General features: G+C 41.7%; 2 long non-coding RNA genes across 3 annotated transcripts in view; one reads left to right on the forward strand and one right to left on the reverse strand.

Annotated features, from left to right (window-relative positions):
* Nucleotides 1-336: 336 nt before the first annotated feature.
* The window catches only part of LOC149122362 (uncharacterized), a 37,950-nt gene continuing 13,694 nt past the window's right edge, over nt 337-24,592 (reverse strand). The window contains exon 3 of the long non-coding RNA XR_016220724.1: nt 337-1,783. This is a non-coding gene — a long non-coding RNA (uncharacterized LOC149122362). The remainder of the gene's footprint in view (nt 1,784-24,592) is intronic.
* Nucleotides 15,696-24,592, forward strand: part of LOC149122363 (uncharacterized) — a 93,250-nt gene continuing 84,353 nt past the window's right edge. For both annotated transcript variants that reach the window (XR_016220725.1, XR_016220727.1), the window contains exon 1: nt 15,696-15,839. This is a non-coding gene — a long non-coding RNA (uncharacterized LOC149122363). The remainder of the gene's footprint in view (nt 15,840-24,592) is intronic.

Consider the following 24,592-nt stretch of genomic DNA (forward strand, 5'->3'; position numbering starts at 1 on the left):
TAACACAGTCCTTGGCCATAACTGTTTTATAAATGGCAGAATATATTTAAAATCAGGAAACAACAACTACTTACACAAAAGTTCTAAAAGTTTAAACATTTAAACAGTACCATCATTGAAATTTTGCTTTAAAATTTTGGCTCTAAGGGCTTCGTTTTTTTCTTTGGCTGAAATATTTCTGCACACGTGTACACATATGTGCAAACACACACATACACACACACACACACACACACGGAGTTCCATGGCAGTAAAAAAATCCTCACATTCCAAATGTGTCTTAGTGAAGCATGATGGATAAGAATTTTCAATATTTTAACATTACTAAGAGCACCCATAGGTAGGTTACCCTGGCCCCATTCCCAGAATCTAACAGTAGGGGCCTTGTGAAATGCTAAACGATGTGTATAACAGTATTTAGGCTCTCCAAGAGGCAGTCCGTCAAAACATGTGCTGCTTTGAAAATGTGTTCTTCAAAAAAATGGGCATATGGAACTTATTACTCTGCTTGGTGGAGTTCAGGCAGCAGTGTCCAAAATAAGCACAAAAACCCTTTTGAGGACACAATCAGACCAAAAGGTAGCAGAGTTTCTAAAACTGTCCTTCTCTGACCCATGAGGTACAAAGTCTCATGAGAAATAAGAGAGTTCTGCATATTTGCCTGAGATCCAAATGTCAGAAGAGCACAAAACCAGGTAGATGCTTTGAAAAACCAAAAAAACACACCAGTGTTACTTAAATAGAGAGTCTAAAATATTCGACCTGTGTTAGTAAATGACCCTTCAGCAGGTCTCTCAGTCAGCCACCTCTAACAGTCTTTGGCCAGTAATTGTTGTTTTATAAATATCTGTGGACAGAAATATCAGTGACTTCATATTGCTATTGAAGTAGTAAATACTGCTATATATTGAAGGAGAGATTATTAGAATGCATGGCTATATACTTATGGAAATTTTATAGATGAAAGAGAAACCAAATTCTTCAGTCTCCATGGAAAATAAAGAAATATTTTCACAAAGAACAAAGCACTCAAAAGAAGGACCATGACTAACTCATCCTTAATATTTCCCTCCCAGTTGATGTCTGTATCACCTAGATTTGAGGAGATAAATCTGTATGTCCTTATTTCAGCTGACATATTGAAAAGTCAGAAGAATGTAAGAGAATTTACAAAGAATTAATTCACTTGTCTTTGAGTCTGCACAATGCTCGCTATTCTAGTTATTAAAAGAGTACCCTTTTCATTAGCAGCAAGGACAGGAAATGCTATTATCAGTCTTCAGAGACAAGAACAGAACTTCGTTTTCAAAGCTGAAAAGCCTCAAAGTCCTTGCTGTGTTTTATTATGCATAACTGAAATTCTTCACAGTGACAAACATGTAAACTCCTCTTGATTGCATCAATATGCACTTGGAACCAGGAGAGGATGTAGGTCAGGCCAGCCAAGGAACTCCAGAGCTACATTTAAATTTGCTTTGAAGGAGTAAAAGTCAATCCAGAAAGTGTGCCTTTTTTGGTAAGAGCCATGCAGGCATTCCATTTCTAAGTCCTTTGGGATGGAGAGACAGGTTCACTTGCCTCACTGCAGCATCTCCCTTACTTCTTGAAGCTGCCTGCATTCCAGCTGTTGTTTCCTAGAAAGCTTCATCATCTGAGTAGTATCGTGTGGAACACTCTTTGGTGGCTGATTTACTCCCAGGGATGCTCGCTCTGTACATCACCTTACTTTTCACTGTTTCAAGATTTGTTTTTTATGATTGCTTCCTTTGGCATTTTGTTCCCCCTAGAAAGATGACAAGAATGATCCACACAGTTTGCACAGTTTGGTGGGATAAGCTCTAAAGTAAACATTATACCATGTACCATGTGTTGGGTTTTTATATATATTAGTATTATATACATATATTATAATATACACACACACACACATCACACACTCACATACACTGCAAAGGGCTGTTCTCACTTTCTGGCATTGACACACATAGCCATCTGTTTGAGGGCTGTTTTACTTGGCTCTTTGCCAACATTTATGTAACTGGCCAATTGGAGGAAATGACATCATCAAGTTTTCTGAAGACTATCATTGGAGCCACTAAAAAGTTGGGAAACAAATTGCTTAGTAAATATAGAAAGATATTTTTCAAATGTCTCTTATTCTCTTTATCTTTTTGTTTCTTTTATTCTTTTTTTTTTTTTTTTTTTTTTTAGCATTTCTAACATTTTCCCCCTTCCTCCATACCTTCTATGCTAAAACCTTCCCATATTTTTACTGTCTCTTCTGGAGCTTCTCCTCTTTGAACTGTGAGGGTGTTAGAAATAAAAAAAAAAATGCTGTATTTCTGTCTATACCATAAAGTCAGAGCGTGCTGGGAAGCAGAATGTTCTACCCTGCTTAAGGATGGGCTTACAGACTGCCTCACTCAAGTGGCAACAGATTCCCAGTCTTGGAAAGGACAGCGCAATTTTTGGCAATGCTAAGAAATCAAACTACGAAGGTTGGGGGTTTTTATAGCCCAGTTTTATAGGTCCTCTTTATCCCTAAGTGTCCTAGTAATTTGTACCTCTGGACTTGAGAGTCCTTTCATCTGATTCCAAAGCTAACCCATCTCTAGGGGAAACTCAGCGGCTGTTTCTAAGGCTCACAACTGTATGGAAAAAATATTAGTGTTGAGGAAATTAAGTATCTGCTCTTCAAACTTTCTTGGGAGTTCAGAGTAAATCAAAGGTTTAAGAAGGAATCTAAGATCCTATGTTAAACTAATTTTGGATTTTTAAAAATATTTCCGTCTTAAGAGAAACAGAGTAAGAGAGAGGTTGAGAGAAAGAGAGAGAATCCATCTGTGGGGCCACTCCCAAAATGTGTGTAATAACCAGGGCTGGGCCAGACAACTAGACCAATCGCTGGATCTGTATCTAGAATTTTTAATCTTTCACATTATTTGAATCTACTTGTGGCATCCTATCTTATAAGAATGTTTCAGGGGCTGGCACTGTGGAGTAGCAGGTGAAGCCACTGCCTACAGTCCCAGCATCCCATGTGGGCACCAGTTCGAGTCCTGGCTGCTTCACTTCCAATTCAGCTCTCTGTTATGGCCTGGGAGGGCAGCAGAGGATGGCCCAGGTCCTTGGGCCCCTGCACCTTCGTGGAGGACCCAGAGGAGGCTCCTGGCTTCTGGCTTCGGATCCACTCAGCTACAGCCGTTGCGGCCAATCAGGGGTGAGCCAGCAGATAAAAGATCTCTCTCTCTCTCTCTCTCTCTCTCTCTGCCTCTCTCTCTGCCTCTCCTTCTCTGTGTAACTCAGACTTTCAAGTAAATAAATAATTTTTTTAAAAAAAAGAATGCTACAGTTGCATTATCCCAAGTAGGAATAGAAGCATTACCAAAAAAGTAACACTAGTACTTATCAGGTCACTTGATTGACAGATTTCAGTGAAATTGTTGGATATTGCAGAGGTAGATGATGCAAATGGAACTTAGATTAAAACAAATATAATTGAACAAAATTTGGAAAACAGAAAAGTATGAACAATATCAACATCACCTATAATTCTACTATTTAAAAATAATTATTTTGGCCTATTTCATTTCAATAACTATCTGTCTCCCTATATTTGTATTCAATTCATATGTGTTTATATACATTTATAAATTGGGAATGCTACTTATACAGTTTAACTACCTATATTTTCTTCCTAAACATAATATATATTTTTATGTCATGTAGTACTATTTGAAGATCTGATATTTCTTGTCTTAAGATCAGTATATTTATTTGAAAGGCAGGAGTGACAAGAAGAGAGGGAGAGAGAAAGAAAGAGATGGTCCATTTGCTGGTTCCTTCTCCAAATGCCTGTGACAGCAGAGGTGAAGCCAGGCGGAGCAGAAGCCAGGAGCTCTATTTGGATCCCACACGGGTGGCAGGAACCCAAGCACCTGGGCCATCATCCACGACCTCCCAGGCACATTAGCAGGGAGCTGGATGTCTGCATATTGAATTCTATAGTTTTGCTCCAACATAATTATATATATATATATATATATATATACACACCTATCATCAGAATATAGGCTGCTGCCAACCTGTACTATTTCAAACACTTTGCAAAGAATGGCATTGCACATAATCATTTCATTATAGATGTTTGTGTTCATTTTATAGATTTACTATAAAGGCTACTTTTATAGCAGTAGTATTATCGAATTAGATGTATGAAAAGTTTAAATAAGTTGGCAACTTCTCACCCAAGTTTTGCCAAGACAATGACAGTTCTTTTCCAAAAAGGATGTGCTGATGTATAAAAACATTATTACCAATATTTTATAACTTTTTAAAGCATTTTAGTGACTTTTCTGGTCAGAACTGTACATTTCTTTAAAAAATTTTTTTAAAACTTTTATTTAGTAAATATAAATTTCCAAAGTAGACAGCTATGAATTACAATGGCTTTTTCCCCCTATAACTTCCCTCCCACCCGCACCCCTCCCATCTCCCGCTCCCTCTCCCATTCCATTCACATCAAGATTCATTTTCAATTCTCTTTATATACAGAAGATCGATTTAGTACATATTAAGTAAAGATTTCATCAGTTTGCACCCACACAGAACATAAAGTGTAAAATACTGTTTCAGTACTAGTTATAGCATTACTTCACATTGGACAACACATTAAGGACAGAGATCCTACATGAGGAGTAAGTACACAGTGACTCTTGTTGTTGACTTAACAATTTGACACTCTTATTTATGGCGTCAGTAATCTCCCTAGGCTCTGGTCATGAGTTTCCAAGGCTATGGAAGCCTTTTGAGTTCGCCGACTTCAATCTCATTTAGACAAGGTCATAGCCAAAGTGGAACTAGACTGAAATGTGTGTTACTTGGATCTTTTTTCTCTCTTATTTAATAATAAGAAGTTTTTTTTTTCTGCTGTGGTCTCAACTTTAAGCATGTTTTGAATGTTTTTCCTTCTAATGTTGCCTTATTCTGGTCAGAAAAGATTCTCCAAAGAAACTGCAGACTTCACAAACATGAAAACATGCTAAACTCTTGCGGGAGGAGGTAAGAAAAAGAAAAGCAATCAGCTTCTTGTGTGTGTGTGTGTGTGGCGGGGGTGGGGGGGTGGGGGGGAGCAGGGCCTGAGGCCAAAACAATCCATCGAATTCCTTCCCTCCAGACGAGTAAACCAATTGCTGATTCCAGTTAAATTGTCTTGATATGTCACATACTACGTCATAGACACAGTCACCGTAGGTTTTTGTCCCAGGGATATTTCATTTACAATTGAACACTACTACATACCTGAGTCAATTGTGTGCCACGCTAGTTAGTAGAACTCTGGTAAAAGTGTAAAAGTCAATATGGTCTAAGCCTAGGAAAACAAACATCACGTGACAAGAAGAAATATGCCAATGACTGAATGACAAAGAACAGGCCTCAAACAGGAAGCAGAGCCATACAATGCTATTCAGTGCCATGTAGGTCACAGGAAAAGAAAAAAAAACCAACTTCAGATTTCTCCTCTGTCTCCCAGAATGTCTTACAGAATTGACTCTGCTCATTTTTAGTATAAAATGTATGTGCCACGTGCCATGCTGGGCAAAGGTGTGAGGTAATGGTTTATTCACTCAGCTGTTGGTGCAGGTGCTGTGGCACAGCAGGTTGAAGCCCTGGCCTGCAGCACAGGCATCCCATATGGGTGCCAGGTTGAATACCGGCTACTCCACTTCTAATCCAGATCCCTGCTAATGTGCCTCGGAGAGACACAGAGTATGGCCCAAGTCCTTGGGGCCCTGCACCCCTGTAGGAGATCCAGGGGAAGCTCCTGCCTCCTGGCTTCGGATCAGCTCAGCTCCAGCCATTGCGGCCGTTTAGGGAGTGAACCAGCAGGTGGAAGACCTCTCTGTCTCTTTCTCTACCTCCCTGTGTAACTCTTTCAAATAAATAAAACAAATCTTTTTAAAAAATTCACTCATCTACTATGTATGCCAATATAAATAGCACAAAAATTGGGGGTGAGTGTTTGGTGCAGTGGATGCCTATACCTCATGTTGGTGTGCTTGGGTTTGAGTCCCAGCTCTGCTTCTGACTCCTATTTCCTGCTAATGTACACCCTGGGAAGCGGCATCTGATGGGATACATTCTCGGGTCCTGTCACCAGCACGGGAGACTCAGATAAGTTCTGGGTGCCTGGCCCAGGACTGGCTATTGTGAGCCTTTGAGATGTGAACCAGCAGATCAGATGGGCATTTGAGAAAGGGAACCAGAGGATCAGGCAGAATATCTCTTGTCTGTCTCTGTCCCTCTGTGTCTCTTTCAAGTAAAATGATAATAAATAAATAATAAACACACGGTTAGATAAGAGAAACCATGAGAAAACCATACCCATGTGTGTTTGCTTTTATGTCCTATGGGTTTGTACCCACTGATTTCAATACTAAAATACCATTTTCAGCTTTTAATCAATGAAAGTTTTTTCTCAACAGGATAGAGCCTAGAAGAAAAGCAGCATGGCAGGGAGAAGTGGAAAGCGGGCTAACTGGGAAGGCGTGGGGAAGCAGAGGAAGCAGTCCGGACGGACGCCTGGCAAAGCTCTGGCGGTGGCACTGTGATGTGAAGCAGATGCACACAGCTTGTGACTGCGCAGGCGTTTCCCGCTGGCTGCTTCCCTGGCCCCCAGTCGCCTCAAAGGTGGTCTTCCACAAGGAAGGACTTGTCGCTGTGCTCCTGTTCTGACTTTTCTTTCCTTGTAAACACAGTGCCGCTGTGCTTTTGAGAAAGCTATCCCTTGTCTGAACACCTCAAGGCTCACACGTGCTACAAAACCTCCATTTTCCCCAGATCCCCTTCCTGGAATCCTTTCTAAAAACAAAATCAAATTTTCCCTTCCTCCACCCTATCCCCATATTAAAGCTAATTCAATTGTATTTTATTTCTGAAAACTGTTAATTCAGTCAAGCAATATTGGATTTTCATGAAGTCCTATCATTTTCCACAGCTTGCTCTGCTGTCATGCAGAACTACATTTTCCCCTGCTCCTTATCCTTGCCCTTTGCCATCTACTTGTGAATTCAAATATGAACCCCACAAGCATTTAACTCCCTGGGCAGTCACTGCTGTGTTGGACTGAACCACATAAACCTTCATATCCTCTAATTCAAAATTTGGAAACTCAACGTGCCTTAAATGTGAAGTGGGGACTCGTGCTTAACAAGTGTGCACTGTACTTCATCATCTGCCTAAAATCTGTTTTCTACAGATAGAACGTTTTGTCTCAGGGGGATATTTTGAATGGTAATCCTTAAATCCATTTCTGACTTGTGTAGTAACTTAAACCATCAGGCCTCTGCATTTTTGATGCACAGAGTAATAATACCAAATGGTATCTGAGAGAGGTAGCATGATTCCAAAAATACCTAATTACCCACCACTTCCTATCAAAGTACAGGAACGCACATGGCTGTGCTACGTGGCTGTGGAATAAGAATTAAGTCTGTGATTATTTTGAAGCTTTGTGGGAATATTTCAATGAGTTTCCTGGTATAGAGTTCAACTGAGATAATTTTATATAACGTGGAGTGTGTGTTTTGAAAATCTTCACCCAGGGGCTGACTTTGTGGCATAGCAGGTTAAGCCTCCGCCTCTGACGTTGGCATCCCATATGGGCATCGTTCAAGACCTGGCTGCTCTACTTCTGATCCAGCTCCCTGCTGATGTGGCTGGGAAGGCGGGAGAAGATGTCCCAAGTCCTTAGGCCTGGTCTCCCCTATTCAGCAGAGGATGGCTCAAGTACTTGGGCCCCTGCCACCCATATGGGAGATCCAGAAGAAGCTCCTGGCTCCTGGCTATGGATTGGCTCAGCTCTGGCCTTCTCAGCCAATTGGGGAATGAACAAGCAGATGGAAGATGGAAGACCTTCCTCCCTCCCTCCCTTCCTCCCTCCCTCCCTCTCTTTCTCTCTCTCTGTGTCTTTCAAATAAATCTTTAAAACAAAAAAGACACATCCTGCCTAGCTTCGTGTGATCATATGTATATAGGTATGCATTATATATGTACACGCACTATATATACAGTATACACAGCCCATGTTAGCTAGGTAACAGTATATGCATCTGTTTGTAGAAAACCTACTTCAGCTAAGTGTTAGCTTTTTCCCTCTGACTGTATAATTCTATTTAAAATATGAAGTACTAGGTCTTAAAATATTAATTATAGAAGCCAAGTTCCTGAGTCATGCAGTGACCTTCCTCCACCCATCCTCACGCCACTGCCTCCCACAGTTATTTTTGTGCATTTGGCATAACCAGTTTTCTTTAATGAAACAGAGATTTCCTTTCCAAGATATGAGTATAAGCTCTAGACTGAAAACACAAAAATGCTAAAGCATGCTGCCTCATTTATCCAAGTTGCATTCTCCTGGTGCTCGCTGTATGTACTCTGACTTGCAGGTAGCTGGGGTCAGTTCTCTCAACAGAATTGTCTCTTGTCTCTAATAGAACAGGAACAACCGCTAAGTAAAAAATATGTATGAAGTTACATAGCTGAGGATTTCTGCCATGTTTTCTTCATTTTGTTGGCAGAAGGACCTTTGTCTTGCCGAAGTAAAACTAGCAAGAACTTTATACCTTTGGCTTAAACATTAAACAGAATTCTATCATTTGCAATTTTTGCCCTGAAAGAGTGAACAGGTGGGTTTGGGTTTGGTCTTGGGAAAAGTCCAGATAGATTCTCTCTAAGTGCAGAGTGGGTCTCGTGTGCTTGCTCTGTCCTCTTAGGGCTGAGGCTTTAACTCTAGGTCTAATGAATTGAAGGAAGGTAGGAGTCGGATCACATTATCTGACACTGGACTCCTATTGCTTGCATCACAATTTAAATTATTCGTTCACAGTTGGTCACAAGACCTCTGCGCTACCAGCAGTATTCTTCCAGAAAACAGGAAAGGGCACTTTAAGTAATTGCAGATTTACAGTGACTACCAGGCTGATCCCTGCTCTTTGTGGTTGCTTTCCTGTTTCAGTCTGGAGGAAGTGGCCAAGAGAGCAGAGAGGGCTGGGGAGGCAGCTCTATTACAATGACTGGGTTAGCCTGAGCCTGGCTTTGCCTTAGTGAAAGAGTGATGAAAACACTTTAAACAGTTGCCAACAACTCAGTCGAAAATATTTGACATCTCACCTACACCAACAACCAAGAGTTAAAGGTTAAATCACACACAACTCAAGTGCTGGGAAAAAGGATATGTTTATGTCATCAACTTTCTTTGTTCTAGGACTGCCCTATGTCAACAAGGAGACACATTCCCATTCCCTGGTTGGAGTCACCAGGACAATAGCGACTGATCCTCTATTTGTGCATGAATGGCAAAACCATTTTAAGCATTTGTAGTTTGCTTCTAGTTTCCTGAGCTTCCTCACAGTTCATTACCTGCTTCCAAATAGCTATGTATTTAGGGCAATGGAGTTGGTGGCATTTTTTTCTTCTCCAGATTCTCGAAATCCCAACATGAAGCTTAGAGTAGGGGGAAGACTTAGGAAGGAGAAGGTATTTTCGTTTTACACATTTCCTGTGTTGATTTTAAACTCAGTGAGCATCCACCCTCCTGGTCTCCAATGGTGGCAGTGCCAGGGACAGGTCCTTGACCTAGCTGATATGCATCACTCTATGTTTAATGACAGAAGATCCTTTCTGGAAAAGACAAGACCAGTGATAGAAGGTTGGACAAGGAAATTTCTTGACACATTCAAAAAAGATTTAAATAGAAATTTGTGAAGAAAGGAAAATAAACCCAGGGCAATAATGCAAAACTATTGCCATGGATACTAATGGGTATGCCATGGAAGGAAAAAAAAAATAGTGCAAAAAATGCTTTCTTTTCATAGGCCAAGTTCCCTTTTGAGAATCTGGCATGAGTTATAGAATTCCTGTTTCCACTGAAGTTTGGACCTGATTTTAAGAGAACCAGATTCCTTAATGGCCATCCATGGAAATCCTGCAGGTCCCTGGGCCCCAGGGACATGCCTCTGATGTAGACAACACTTTATCCCAGGTACTGCAAAAGGGTACCATGCCTTCCAATGATACTTTCAGAGTTAAATAAGATGTTAATAAGGTAAACATAGGTACTCAGAAGTACTTTTACAAAAATTTTTCTAAAATAAGATTCATGTCCACTTCCCTGGATGGTGTTGCATAAGGCACATTGGCTCTTTCTTTCACATTTTCTCTGTTTCTCTTAGATTTTTTTCCAATGCTTGTCAGTTGCTGGATTCTTTTCACTTGTTAATATTCTCATTAAAGCTACAACAATATTTGCTTACTGTTCTTATTTCTGGCCTAGAAAACATTTTCCTAGGTCTCTGAACTTATTTTCTTTTCAGTCCCTGTATCAGGAATGTGTTTAATTTGGAAATAGATACTTGAAGCTGTCATCTTCTGATACCATAAAATATTTGCATGCTTTAAAGACAGAACATCCTATATTTTGATTTGGGGTTCACCAACAAACTGACCAACTTTGACATAGTTTTGAAGCTAGTGCAGATATCTTAGAACAAAATTTCATTCGAACATTACTTCAAAGCTATAGTAGTTTTAGATATTATTCAATACAGCATTTGAAATCATAAAAAAGCACACATTTTTATTAAACTAGTTTTGATAACTGCCTCCCAATATAACTGACTTTCTTTGAAATATCATGGATTTTGAAAAAAATATATTTAAAAAGATTATCCTGAAAAGTGGCTCACAGTCTTCCATCTGTCACAGGGTTGAATGCACAAAAGGTTTAAGAATCCCTGGCAAGGAGATTATGAGAATACTTTATTACTGGTACACAGATGGGATTCACGGTTGGTGAATTTTCTGTGAATACCGTAAGGGTACCACTGGCCTTATATGAAAAGGCAGCGGCCTAACAGCTGCGCTCAAGAAGACTCTATAAACTGGTGGGGCTGGAAGACTGGCTGATGGGATGCTTGGACATGGCCTCATCTGCCTCCAGTAAGCTGTTCCTGCAAGCTACTTCTCGGGATGCTTGGAGCACATGCTGAGGCTTCACTAAATGGATGCTTGTGGTTTTTTCTGCCTGGTTTCTCCTAAAGGTTGAAGAGCGCCGGAACTTGGGTCAAGACGTCACGTCAGCCCAGCACATCATGGAGTACGGTGTGGTTGCTCGGGGAGGGAGCGTTAGTTCTTATCTGCCTTCACACCAGGAGCTACTGATCCTACCAAAAGAACTTGGCAATTTAGAGCTTCTGTCAGTTTACCCGAATAATTTATTTTTTGGTCTTAACGTTAAGCATTGCAGTGTTTTCCATGGGAAACTGGTTTGCTTTTATTTGTAGACTCTGTACATTTTTGTCACTGACTTCTTCGCTCTTTGTGTTTGACAGTTAAGAACTACATCTTTTGACTCCTCAAGGCAAGTCAACAAAGTGTCATAGCAGAACCTCTGTCCTTCAAAGAGGCTTCACAGTGAGTGATTAAGAGCTTTAACTCTGGAGATAGTTAACCTCGTGTTCAGATTTACTAGTTAACTAACCAGGGAGCCTTGGATATGTTAACTTCCCAGTTTCCTTACTAATCCTCCCCAGGGGCACCAATAATGGAATGAGATAACACAGGTAAAGCACTCTAAGCAGCACGAAGGTCACAGAACACATTAGGTACCAGATATGATTCCCGGCTTCCCCTTATTTTCCTGGGCAATTTTCCATGTTTCTTACTCCTTTTTCCCCCCTTTTTAGTTAGTTTATTTATTTTCATTTGTTTGAAAGGGAGAGCCACTGAGAGAGATCTTCCCTCTGCTCAAATGCCCCCAACAGCCAGGGCTAGGACAGATGGAAGCCAGGATCCAGGAACTCCACATGGATGGCAGGAACCCAAGTATCTCCCAGGTGCACACTGACAGGATGATGAAGCAAATCTAGGCAGGATTTGATGTCAGCCACTCTAAGAATGCGTGGGAAGACAGGTATGTGAGGGCTACCTATGAGATCAAGCTGGCAGGACCTGGAGAGATAGGTATATGAAAATTAAGAGATAGTACATGAGAGTGAGAAATGTGGGAGACTCCCAGTTTGGGGCTGGGCAAAGGATACTGCTGTTAATCAAGATCAGGAATTCAGAAGTGTCAACAGGGGCCAGCATTGTGGCACAGTGGGCTAAGCAGCCACCTGTAAGCCGGCTTTCCCATATCAGAGGGTCAGTTCACATCCTGGCTGCTCCACTTCTGATCCAGCTCCTTGCTAATGTGTCCGGGAACATAGCAGATAATGCCCCAAGCTCTTGGGTTCCTGCCACCCTTATGGGAGACCCAGATGGAGTCGTGGCCTCTAGCTTTAGCCTGGCCCAATCCCAGCAATTGTAAACATCAAGGGAGTGAGCCAGTGGATGGAATCATTCTGCCTTTCAAATAAATAAATGAATATTTTTTTTTTTTTTTTTTTTAGCATCAGGGCCAATGCTGTGGCATAGTGGGTAAAGCTACTGTCTGCAATGCCAGCATTCCATATAGGTGCCGGGTTGTGCTCCCTCTGCTCCAGTTCCAATTCAACTCCCTGCTAATGGCATGGGAAAAGCTGTGAAGGATGCCTCAAGTGTTTTGACCATGTCACCCACATGGGAGACCTGGAAGCTGCTGGCTCCTGGCTCAGTCATTACAGCTATGTGGGGAGTGAACTACTGAACCTCTCTCTCTGTAACTCTTTCAAATAAACAAATCTAAATAAATAAATCAATGTCCACGGAAGAGGTTGGAGGTGGTGATAAATTATAATTTAATTTTTGGCCATATTGAGTTTGAGGTTTCTGTGTGAGACTATTTTCTAAGTGTTTATTCCAGAAACCATTTGAAGTTATTTATTTATTTCCACTTTATTTCAAAGGCAGACAGCAAGAGAGAGAAGACAGAACAGCCAAGAATGAGAACTAGGAAAGCACAATCTCTTAGTAGATATGGGAACAGGATTTTTTAAGGGCAAGAGTAAGATAAAAGATGGGATGTAGCAAACGTTTTTTGGGTAAGGATGACATAAAATTAAGACAGTTAATACACTGGATATTAGAGCCAGGTCCTGAGAAGACTTTAGGAGTACAGAAATCAGACTTAAAAACTCAATGCTATTTAAAAGGAATCAATGTAAAATCCTAACAGGTCCAGAAATCAAATACATAGGTACTAGAAGCAGATGACCTGATTTAATTGCACTCCTGGTATTTAATAGCATGCTGAAAGTTCACTTTGCATTAAAAGTTGAGGCTGGCTGCCAAGGAATATAATTGGGTGATGGTAATAAAAATAAGAAAGTTGGAAATATAAGGAGAATGATGCTTTAGCATATGTCATACACACAGTTTGGGGCAATGTATTTCAAAAGGAAAAGTGGGAGCCATTGCTGTGGCACAGCACAGTGTAATACCACCAGTTGCAACACTGGCATCCCATATCAGAGTGCTGGTTTGGGTTTCAGCTGCACTGCTTCTGATCCAGCTTCCTGCTAATGCAGAGCCTGGGAGGAAGCAGGTGATGGCTCAACTTAGGCCACTGCCACACATGGCAGACCTGGATGGAGTGCTGAGATCCTGGCTTCTGCCTGGCCCAACCTTGGCTGTTGGGGGCATTTGGGGAGTGAACCAGCAGATGGAAGATCTTGCTGTCTCTCCTCTCTTTTAAATAAATAAACAAATATTAAGAGAAGAAGAAAACAGTAAATGGAAAATGGTAAAACTATAAGATATTCAGAGAATGGGAGGATAGTGAGGAAGATCTGGAAGTCATATGATTCATGTGAAAATTGGTTGATGGAAGACCTGAGAGGGAGACAGGGCATCTTCTTTCCCCACAAAAGGGAGATTGTGTGCAGGCTGGCCTAGACCAAAGGGCGGAGCTATGGCAGTGATAGACCGAGAGAATCCGGCTCACTATGAGAAACAATTTTCTACAATCACATTTGCTCTTAATGGAGTTAGTTGCTAGTGGTGAATACATTGTGCAGTCTCCATTTATTCTTTTGTGTTTTAAAGATTTATTTTTGGGCCAGTGCCGCGGCTCAATAGGCTAATCCTCCACCTGCGGCGCTGGCACCCAGGGTTCTAGTCCCGGTCGGGGCGCCGGATTCTGTCCCGGTTGCTCCTCTTCCAGTCCAGCTCTCTGCTGTGGCCCGGGAGTGCAGTGGAGGATGGCCCAAGTGCTTGGGCCCTGCACCCGCGTGGGAGACCAGGAGAAGCACCTGGCTCCTGGCTTTGGATCAGCGTGGTGCGCTGGCCACAGCAGCCATTGCGGGGGTGAACCAACAGTAAAGGAAGACCTTTCTCTGTCTCTCTCTCTCTCACTGTCCACTTTGCCTGTCCAAAAAAAAAAAAAAAAAAAAAGATTTATTTTTATTCATTTGAAAGGCAGAATTGCAGAGAGAGGGAGGTAGAGAAAATGAGAGACAAAGAGAGAGATTTTCCATCTGCTAATTTACTCCCCGATGGCTGCAACAGCTGGGGCTAGGCCAGAGCAAAGCCAGGAGCCAGGAGCTTCTTTTATTTCTCCCACGTGGGTGACAGGAGCCCAAGCACTTGGACCACCTTCTGCTGCTTTCCCAGGCCATTAGCGGAGAGCTGGAGAAGCAGCAGAGCAGGCAGGACTCGATCCTGTGCCTACAGGATGCTGGCATCGGAGGTAGCAGCTTTACTCGCTATGCCACAATGCCAGCCCATTCATTTATCCTTTGAACCAACATTTGAAGCATTTACCAATATTGTCAACACATCTCCTTAGGCAGTCAACTAGACTGGCTTCTGCCCTCAATGGAACTTATGTTTCAGAATTCATTTGTTCATCAAGTGCTTATTGGGTTAATGCTGTATGACAGGCTTGTCCTGTGCCACAGGAAGACAGACACAAAGACGTCTGTTCTCCTGGTCTGTATAATCTGTGGGGGAAGAACATATTAAGCAGATAAATATATCAATATACACATAAAGTTACAGACTAGATAGCCATCTGTGTTATGTATGAGGATGGATTTTAAAAGGCAGAAAGTAATCAGGGGAACTAATCTATGTAGGTAAGGTCATAAGAATTCTCTCGGGGCTGCCACTGTGGCACAGTAGATGGAACTACCACTTGCAACGCCAGCGTCCATACCAGAGCACCAGTTCCAGCCCTGGATGCTCCATTTGCAGTCCAGCTCCCTGCCAATGTGTCTGGGAAAGCAGTGGAGGATGGCTCAAGTATTTGGGTCCTTACCATACATGTGGAAGACCCAGATGCAATTCTTGGTTCCTGGATTTGGCCTGGACCAACCCTGGCTAGCTGTTGTGGACATTTGGTGAGTACATCAGGGAATGGAAGATTTTGTCTCTCTGCCTTTCAAATATATATATATATATATATATATATATATATATATATAAACAAAGAAAATAGAACTTCTCTCTGAGGAAATGATATGTGTCATACTTTGGGAAGGGCAGATCATACATTCTTTTTGAATTCCATTTTCCCACAGACTTTTTGGAGGCCCCTCATAAGCAATTATGGAGGGAACATCATGTACCTGGGTGCATTCAAGAAACAGGAAAGGCTGGAGTCATTGGAGCAAGGAAAACAGGGAGACAGTGGCAAGGGGAGAGGTCAGGGAGGTGGGCAAGGGTCAGGACTGGCAAGTCCTTGCAGGCCCTTATAGGAGCTGATTCCATTCTATGCACAAAGGGAAGACCTGAACCATTTCAATGAGGGTAGTGAGGAAACAAAACCACGGAAGGAAAAGGAGTCCTCTGGATCTGTGTGCAGAACACACCAAACAGAAGGAGGATGTGCAGAAAATAGTGATCCTACGGCTGCATTCTAGGTGAGAGAAGGTGGCGTCTGGAAGAGGATGGTGGCATGGAGAGCAGAAGGCATGGGTGAGCTCTAAGCCTGTTTCAAGGTGGATTTAATAGAATTTGGTGACCTGAAATGAATTCCAGTGGTTTGGTCTGGGGTACAACCCTTGGGATATTCTAGCTCCTGTGACTGGCTTAATGACAATTATCTGACAGGAATCTTTGGAGAGGCGCCATGTTTAGGGTGGTGGGGGAGATTTATATTGAATGTTAGTTCTTTTGAATATGTGAAGTTTGGGATGAATTCCAAGTGATACCAGTTAGAAATGAATAAATGTTTGAGCCAAAAACCTTTCCTTACAGATGAGTGGATCTAGCAGTGTTTCCTATGGGGCCATCTGACTCTACTGTTTCCCTTTAGCTTTTCTCTTTACATAGGGATAGAGGGAGAATTGGAACCCAAACATCACATTCTTATTTTGTCAGTAAAACACTGTGTGGTGTGGACTTCACAAGATCTTTTTAGAAGATAGAAGCCTTGTTACCTGTGTTGATTCAAACCCAAGCTTTAGAAATGCTGGTTTTCAGATCTCTGGTTTTACAGTTGCGACATTTATATTTCTCATTTGTTTCTTAGTACTGAGAGTGGTGTCAGGATTCTTCCTGTGACTACGTTTTTTTTCCTAGAGGTTCTGAGAGAATTCACTGGAATACATACTGCAGATCTGTCACACAGTTGTATTATATATGAATCGCATATCAGAAATTTTGCAATTGATTGTTCTTAGAACCATTAAAAACCAGCAGTACTGATGAGATGGGTGGATGGAGCTGAGAGAGAAGATTATTAAGTCAGGGAAAATAAGATAAGCATTCTTGAGATTTAAGTTGAGATGATTAAGTGACAAAAGCCCTTTCAAATAAACACTTACATAGAAAGGGAAGGATTAGTCCCTGGGCTGAAAGGGGCTTCATCCCTTCATCTTCTTCTAACCTCAGTGTCAAGTCATTTTTTTTTTTTTTTTGGACAGGCAGAGTGGACAGTGAGAGAGAGAGACAGAGAGAAAGGTCTTCCTTTGCCGTTGGTTCACCCTCCAATGGCCGCCGCGGCCGGCGCGCTGCTGCAGGTGCACTGCGCTGATCTGATGGCAGGAGCCAGGTGCTTCTCCTGGTCTCCCATGGGGTGCAGGGCCCAAGCACTTGGGCTATCCTCCACTGCACTCCCGGGCCACAGCAGAGAGCTGGCCTGGAAGAGGGGCAACCAGGAAAGAATCCGGCGCCCCGACCGGGACTAGAACCCGGTGTGCCGGCGCCGCTAGGCGGAGGATTAGCCTAGTGAGCCGCGGCGCCGGCAGTGTCAAATCATTTTTCTTAATAGCCTCTTGTGCCATTTCTTTTCCATTTGATCCAGCAGGTTATCTAACACCTCATTTCAACACAGCACCTGATATGTGGGCTACTGAAACAGGGTCCTACTTTGGACTGTCTGGCCTTCTGCCCTCCTAGACTCTATCACTAAAATAAATTTTCTAAAATGCTTCTCCAGGGCCAGCACTGTGGTCTAAGTGGGTAAAGCCATCACCTACAGTGCTGGCATCCCATATAGGTGCTGGTTCGTGTCCCGACTGCTCCACTTCCAATCCAGCTCTCTGTTATGGCCTGGGAAAGCAGTAGAAGATGGCCCAAGTCCTTGGGACCCTGCACCACATGGGAGACCCAGAGCTCCTGGCTTAGGATTGGCACAGCTCTGGCCATTGTGGTCAACTAGGGAGTGAACCAGTATATGGAAGACCTCTCTCTCTCTCTCTCTCCTTCTCTGTGTAACTCTGTCAAATAAATAAATAAAATCTTTTAAAAAAAGATAAAATGCTAATGTTCCAAATCCCTGCCCCAGTCTGCTTGATAGGACTGTTTAAAAAAAAAAACAAAACGCATCCCCTTAGGCCCTTAGGCTTATAGGTAAAAACCTTTGTGGAACGCAACCAGTTTGGTCCATGCATTGTCCTGTAAACACCCTGTAAACACACTCTCCCCACCTCTGCGCTTGTTTGTGTTGTTTCCCTCCCTATACATCTCCCACGTTTGAGGAGTCTCCTAGGATAACTGTTCCCTGTAGAGTACACATTGCTTCTTTATCTGTGTGCGCTTTCTGCCTTTACATGTCTGGGGTTTTGCATCTGGGCTGTTCTCTTCCAGACAACAATCTTCCTTAGGGTGCCTTCCTGCCACTCCCTGCCCAGAGTGCGCCCTGGCCCCTGGCCAGAGGAGGTCGGTGGGATCTTTAAGGTCATCTGTGCCTGGATGCAAGGCATTTTCCAGTGAGGAAAGGACAAAGGCAGATTTGAGAGCCTACTTTAGAAGTAGGGATGAAGAAAGTCAGCTTTTGCCAAAGATGCTAGACAGTGTTCCGCGCAATAAAATGCAAAGCATTTTTCTCACTCCTTCTCTGATTTTAAAACCTCTTTCCTGTACCAAATCAGATTTTCTAGTTTCTGTCAGAACTTGTTTTTCACTTCCATCTCTTCATCATCCTTCATTTACAACCTTAGTCATCTAAGACCTTTTTTCTTCCAAATCACCTGAACTAAATTCCTTATTTCGTACTCCAATCATTTTTTCCCTTCAGTTGTAACATTTGGTTTCCTTCTCACTTATTTACTCTTTAAGCTTGATTTTTGTTTAGTCGTATTGTCTTGCTGAGTATGGAGAGACCTCCTTTTCTTTTCTTTCCCTCTAGACTCTTAGCATTAAAGGCCTTGCCACTTCCATTTAGCACACACCCTACATTCGGATCACCAGGATACAGCCTCTTTTTACTCCTTTTGTTCCCTGCCATGTTAACATTTTTTAGATTGTCTGGATGTTTATTTGGATGTTGAAAGCAGGTTTTCATAATAAAGTATTCAGGTTTGCAGTTGACTATTCCACATCGCATACAAGCTTGATTTTTCTTTTTAATGGCTTCCGGGGGTAGGTGTTAAGCTTCCTCCTGTGATGCTGGCATCCCATGCTGGAGCACCAGTTCAAGTCCTGGCTGCTCCACTTCTAATCCAGCTCCCTGCTTAGGCAACCTGAGAAAGCAGCATGGGAGACCCAAGTACTTGTACCCCTGCCATCTATGTGGGAGAGCACAATAGAGATCCAGGCTCTTGGCTTCAGGCTGGCCCAACTCCAATGGTCGTGGTTATTTGGGGGAGTGAATCAGTTTATGGAAGAGATCTCTATTTCTCCCTCCATCACTCTGCCTTGCAAATAAATAAAAATAAACCTTAAAAAATGACTTTGAGCTTTCTTATTATCAATGAGTACTTTATTTTCACAATTTCATTACTAGGATTAAATTTCTTGTATCAGGTAGTCATATCTAAGGAGAAATGGCACCTTGAACTTACTCATAGGATAGGCCTGAAACAGCACTGTTAGATGGCACATAGAGGATGAGCTTGCTGTAATTTTTAATGTAAATGGGGAGCCGGAAGCTGTGGCTCGGTGAGTTAACTGCTGCCTGCAGCATCAGCAGCCCATGCAAGCCCCCACTGCTCCTTTGTGATCCAGCTCCCTAACACACCTGAGAAAGCAGCAGAAGATGGCCCACATCCCTGGGCCCCTGCCACCCACACTGGAGACCTAGATGAAGCTCCTGGCTCCTGGCTTTGGTCTGGTCCAGCCCTGGCCATTGTGGCCATCTGGGGAGTCAACCAGAGGATGGAAGATCTATCTCTTCCTCTCTCTCTCTCTCCCCCTGTAACTCTGCCTTTCAAATAAACAAATAAATCTTAAAAAATAATGTGAATGGGTACCTTTCCTAGGTGGATGATCACACAAGCTCATTGTCAGAGGGAATAGTAGTTTCCTTTCCTGCAATAGAAGCAAGTTATTTTGATAGTCTTTATTCTCAACTCACTCTTCCCTCAGTATTACAACAGGGAGGGATAAATTCTCATGATTACCTCCACGTGAACTCCATCTGCTCTGAGCAAGGAGGGAAGAAATAGGATACAGAAAATCTAGCTGAATATTTTCATGCCAGGACTTAGTTCTCTCCATTCTGGCAGTCATTTCTCCAGACCCTTTTACTCCCAAAGGTTCTGAGACTGCAAAGCAAAAAGGTCACTGATTTGAAAAACACTACTTTCTGTTCGTTAAGACATGGTTTGAGATTGTGCTATTCCTTTCCCCTCTGCCCACTTAGGTGGTCAATGTTTATTGGTGCAGGTTGCAGGGACTTCATTGTCTGTAGCTGAGTAGCCAGGACTGTCATTTGATACAGGAGAACCCCTAATGTTTCTATATATTTTGACATTTTCTTCCAGATTTTATCTTGTCCTAGTTAACTGTCTTTTCAAGAATGGAGTTAAGTGATAATTACAATAACAAAAGCTTAATAGCAGTTAATATATACAAGGTACATTCCAACCACTTTCTATAAATCACTCTTTCACAACAATCCTCTAAGTACAGTGTTAGAATATCCATTTTCAGATCATGAAACTGAGACACAATTAAGCAATTTGCCTAAATTCTCAGGATCCATCTGGGAGAGCCATGATTAAAAATGGACTCCATTTCCTGTTGGTTTAATTACTGTTCCATAATAAAATCATAGTGATTGAAAAGATGATTATTTATAGTGGGTAGAAATGATTGTTTGGCTAGATAAAGTGTGATTCCTGGACCTCCAAAAACGTTGTTGAGATTGGGAAACAGAGTATCTATTGAATGCTAAAAATCCCATGCTTCATTTTATCCAGTAATATCAGAGCTTTAGTTTAGATAGAATGCAGATAACCCAGAGAGGCATAATGCTTTTATTTTGGTGAGAATGCAGAATTCAAAAATTAATCAAGAATCTGGGTATTTGAGAGTCAGTACAAAGTCTGTTGTGAGATGGTTGTTTTGAAGATAGAAAACTGAAGTGTTTTATAAAACACTTTTACCATGCCCATGGTAAAAGGATTCTATTCATTTCAATATAGCAGGTAAGCATCATCCAATTGAAATCACTATTGAAACATGGAAGTAGTCTTATGAATTGTTTGTGTGTGTGTGTGTGTGTGTGTGTGTGGTTTTTTGATTTCTTTTTCTGGGTCATTATTCCATAGATTGGAAAATGCAAATTTTGACAATTTAATCCCTGTCTAGGTTATTCTTTCCAGGATTTTATATATTTTAATCTCAGCTCCAAAGAAGTAGACAGTGGTGCCTGTTCAAGGGGGCAGGGGTACAACCTCAAGGAAAAGATCATTCACCAGAGAGGAATGGGCCTACGCTGCTTGGGACTTTAATATAAAATAGCCTTCAAAATAACCCAAAATATGCATTAAATGTGATTCTAGTTCACAGTCTAAAAAATGAACTGCATAGAACAATATTTGAAAACTCTTAAATGCCTTCTTCCAATTTTCATCATCACTGCTTAATACAGTCTCCCTAAACCATGTTATCCTACTCTCCTCTTAGGGACAGGAAGCTCTTGCATGGTGTAATGAATCCCCTTCCTATACTTTTATATTTACTATGTTAGTTAATCTCCACAGCAACTCTGTGTCATACTTGAGACAGAGAAATTAGCTAATGGACTCAGGCCCATAGCCGGTAAGGGCATTTGAGTACGGACAGTTCTACTCCAGGGCCCAGATGTCCCATTCCTATCAATGTGCTCCTGTAATTCTTTTAATTCTGGAGTCCAATGATTTTTAGATAGGAGTGACAGTAACAAACTCCTGTCACTCCTCAGAATAAAATAAACCAGAATAACATGATTTCACTAACAAGATCACGTGCAAATCCCAGATAAATCAATCAGATAACTGATATCCTCCATCTAAGTCCCTCTGCTTTATCAATATAAATCTCAGATAAATCATCTTTACAATCCTTTCTTAAGGTGGGGGGGCACATTTCAAACATATTTGACCAGAAGATCTCTATGTAAGGTGACTGCTTCATCTGATAGAGAAAATGAGGAAAATCAATTGTTCTGAGAACCTCTTAAAAGTATCAAAATGTCTCTAGGGGCTTGCACGTAATTTATTCCATTTAATACTGACAAAATATGTGAAGTAATGACTATTATCTCCATGTAGTAGATGAGAAAATTGAGACTCAACAGGACTTACTAACTTTCCTATACAAACTCAGTTTTCTAGACATTCAGAATCCTGATCTGTCATTGTAGAGTACCAAAGATTGCTCCTGCTGCATGTTGAGTATGGTTTTCAGTTTTAAGGCTAGACTTGCAATCAGCCATCTACACTCTATTCAAAGATAAAGACTGCGCTGTTGGGAAAGACACTTTCTCCTAAGGGTCTACATAAGAAAATGGTTTGGGAAAGCAAGTGGGGACTCTGAGATGTCTATCTTGATATCCGAGTAGAGGATGGTACATTCCCTAAGGAAGGATTTGCTGGAAAAACCAAGTACAAAAGAGTTTTTAATGAGTCAAATTTGGGCTGCAAGTTTGAGGTGACATTGTAACATACCAACAGAGCTAGCCAGAAGGCAAGTGGAACAGAGCTCCAGGGAGAATAGAGCTGTAGGCTAAATGTAGGCGTCATTAGTGTACAGACGGAGATTTGAGTCTCAGATTATTTTGGTTGCGTATGTAGAAAGAATGAGGGGCCAAAGACACAATTCTGTGAACTGCCACAGGGCTGGGACCTGAGGAGATGCTAAAGGGGTTTCAGAGTGACCAATGAAATAGGGACATTTAGGATGGACTTGAGTTTCCTCAAAGCAGAAGGCATTTTCAAAGAGAAGGGAATCATTAATCATGTACAATCAAAAAATTCAAGTAGGAATCAAAGTTAAAAGCAGCCATGTGACAAAAAATATCTTAAGTCTGTGTAGATTCATTAAAAAGAAAATTAAATGTGTTTTAGTTAGGAGTTTCTAGACAATATCCTCAAATCATAAATACAGGGAATTTTTCACTATGAAGCAACAACTCTGGATTCTGCCAATGTTTCACTGTAGATCAAGCAATAAAGTCACCCTGAAAAGAGAAAACTTGCTAGCAGATATTGAGGCCTATGTCACATCATCATTTGAGATGAGCATGAAGTGTAGGAAACCAGCCTGTGTGGCTAGGTGGAGTGAAGGAAAGGAAGGTGTAGGAGACAGAGTCAGCAAACTTTGAGGAGAGCACACAGGTCCTGAAGGATCACTGGGTGGATTAGGATTTTATTCAGACCATCGTGGAAAATGCCAAGGGGTTTTCACTAGAGGACGGACACTGTCTGACTTTTAACAGGATCACGCCAGATGCTATGTTGAGACGGAAGCATGGAAGAGATAGAGGAGAAAGCAGGAAGACCAGTCTGGAGGCTACTGGGACCCAAAATTAAAATGAAAGTGGCTTGGGCCAGGTGGTAGTGGTCTCTATGGAGGGAAGGAGTCAGAAAATGGCCATATTTTGAAGGCAAAGCCCACAGAGAGAATACTAGAGTAGGAATTGGAAACCACATACACACAATTTGTTTCTCCTTAGAGTTTGTTTGTTTGTTTGTTTGTTGTTTTTTGTTTTTTTTCCTAATAATAACAAGCTGGTTGGAAGCAAAAGTGCCATTGAAATGGATTGTTTTCCAGACTGGGAGAGATCACAATGTAACCGTATGATAATGGGAAAGCTGTAGTAATTAAGAAAAATTTAAAATGGGCAAATGGCCAGAGTGATATCCTTGAAAGGACAAGAGGAGACAGAGCTAGGCCAAGTGCAAAGGACAGCCCATTGCTGCTCCTGACGGTATTCAAATCTCCCCTATCAAACTTCTCATGAATAGTGTTAACAATTTTCAGAGACTCCTTCTGTTAGCAGTTGTATGTGGTACATTACCTGATGACTAAAACATAGAATTGGGACTTTATGCTTAATTTCAACAATAGTGAAAATACATTTAAGAAAACATACTCACTTAAGAGGCATATTGTTAGTTATAGGCAATGTTTGGTGCATACGTAGACGAACAGATTCCTTGAGGCCCCAGTTTCGTGCCTATATGTCATGATTTGCAAAACCTGCTCTAGCAAAACTTCAAAACTTCTGGCTTTCTAAATACACCTGCATTTTTTTTTTGCATGCTATTTCCTTCACAATGTCCTTTTGTCTTACACATCCTTAAGGGCATAGCATATTTCTTTCTCCACAAATTCTTATCAATCTCAGACAGTTAGACGTCATATCTTCCTCTTGTTCCAGTACCCATTTGTTTAACTATTCATATTGTTTATATAATGATTATTTATTTTTTATTTATTTATTTTTTTTTTTTTTGACAGGCAGAGTGGACAGTGAGAGAGAGAGAGACAGAGAGAAAGGTCTTCCTTTGCCGTTGGTTCACCCTTCAATGGCCGCCGCAGCCAGCGCGATGTGGCCGGCGCACCGCGCTGATCCGATGGCAGGAGCCAGGAGCCAGGTGCTTTTTCCTGGTCTCCCATGGGGTGCAGGGCCCAAGCACCTGGGCCATCCTCCACTGCACTCCCTGGCCACAGCGGAGGGCTGGCCTGGAAGAGGGGCAACCGGGACAGAATCCGGCGCCCCGACCGGGACTAGAACCCGGTGTGCCGGCGCCGCTAGGCGGAGGATTAGCCTAGTGAGCCGCGGCGCCGGCCTATAATGATTAAATATACAACTTACCCTTCTGGATCCCTAAACACTTTAAGTGTACATCTTACATGGATATTATATATATATAGTCTTCAAAAATTTAATGGAAAATGCATATTATGAAGATGCTTTTAAGAACTTTAAAACTTTTTGCCTCAAAATAAATTTATATTT

This window comes from Oryctolagus cuniculus, chromosome 14, assembly GCF_051225735.1.
Source record: "Oryctolagus cuniculus isolate XC-2025 breed Fujian yellow rabbit chromosome 14, ASM5122573v1, whole genome shotgun sequence".
Classification (NCBI taxonomy): Eukaryota; Metazoa; Chordata; class Mammalia; order Lagomorpha; family Leporidae; genus Oryctolagus; species Oryctolagus cuniculus.